This window comes from Trachymyrmex septentrionalis, unplaced genomic scaffold (genome assembly GCF_001594115.1).
Source record: "Trachymyrmex septentrionalis isolate Tsep2-gDNA-1 unplaced genomic scaffold, Tsep1.0 scaffold5, whole genome shotgun sequence".
NCBI lineage: Eukaryota > Metazoa > Arthropoda > Insecta > Hymenoptera > Formicidae > Trachymyrmex > Trachymyrmex septentrionalis.
The window spans coordinates 44835-46578 of NW_017305672.1; positions in this window are offsets into that span (position 1 = coordinate 44835).

Below are 1744 nucleotides of genomic sequence, written 5' to 3' on the forward strand. Positions count from 1 at the left end.
GGTATTATGCAAAATACTTTCAAATACATGGCTAACAAAGACTGCATAATTGTCTATGTTACGAAACAACATTTTACTGATAAGCTATTTATCAAGTTGAAAAACGGAAGAATATACGCATACATAAACTCATTTTTGCAAGAAACATCTATAAAAATCTATTAATGACTTGCAAGTTAAAAATTTCACTTCGAATAAATTAAATAAATATTAATAAATTAAAATTAGCATGTGCGTGTTAAAACTAATAGACCTTTATTTCATAATGTCAAAATGTTTGTTTTATAATGTCAAAAAAACATGTAGAAAATTCGACGATTTTTAAATCGTTTATTCTGCGGAGTGTTCTCGAATTATATTGTAACGTCGGGACATTAATACTTTAAGAGCTATCAAAAATGAGGGTGCTTTTCACAAATTAAGCTACAGAGACGCGAAAAAATAATGAAACGTTCATCCAATTTAAAATGAATTGTACTTTAATCCGGAATTTTAATTTAAGATTTAACTATTACGACAAAAGTTGAAAAGTTGTAAAATTGTGTGATAACTTCTTTCTGTATTTTTACGAAAAAAAAGAAGAATAAACTGCAAATTCATAAGTAAATAGAACGTCGCCCAATATTGTTGTCTACCAATATTTGAGATCGATACTTGTTACAACTTATAGAGTTTGTTTATTTTAAAGTTTGTTTGTGTTTGGATATTACAAAAATGTTTTAACTTTGGACCTATCTGTCCGTTGATTCTGGAATATGGGGTGTGTGCTAAGTATATCTACGGAAAATGAAACGGGATAGCGAATTTCGTCGCGTTTTGACGCGCCGGAAGAGTCAATAAACCGGGCAGGAAATCCGGGGTAAAAGTGCTGTGAGGCGTCGGCAAGGATACGTCAAAAGGTTTTCACGCGCAAGTCAAGCGGTAAATGAGCTAAACGGCCCTAGGCCAAAAGCTGGCGTCAAAGGGGAATTCAGGAGCCGCGCGCTAGGTGAAATTCTTGACTCTGCCCTTAGGACAGTGAATTACCACCTAGCACGGCACCCTTAGATTGCTATTCGCGTTGCCCGACTGCGTGCAAGGGGCTCTTCCCATGTTGCTATGTTGAGAGATGACATTGTCGTGCGACAGGGAGAACATCCTTCTCGCTTCGGAGATGCCACGTCCACCCTTATTAAAGTCTTTGTCATTACGTTTATGAATGCAGAAGATACCGAAAATATACGGAATGTTTTATTATACGTGTCCAAAGTCTACATCCCGAAAAATGTTGAGTTTGGAAGAAGCTATTTCAAGTAAAAAGCCTTAAGATCCTGATTAAAATATGTATTTATAATTCCGCGATATAATTAAAAGCTTTATCTGTACAGCGGTTTTATCTTTGAATTTTAAAAATCTTTAAAACAAAAAATGTAATATCTATTTAGTAATTATATTTAATAATCTCTTCAAGGCACGTTAATTACACATATATGCTACCGCTGAAAAGTTTCAGCGCGTTTTATATATTTTTGCTCATACATATAATTCTATTTTTTATTTATAAAATATGAAATTATAATAGATATGATATACTTTTTATTTTCGATCACGGAAGTACTTAATAAAGTCCTAAATTGCCGAAAAGTAATTACAAAAGTAATTGCAAACGGAAATTATTAGTAATTTCTCAAATAGATGTACATTGGTTGAAATTGATTCATGACGACTAACAACAGGAGAATGGGAACAATATATATATATATAT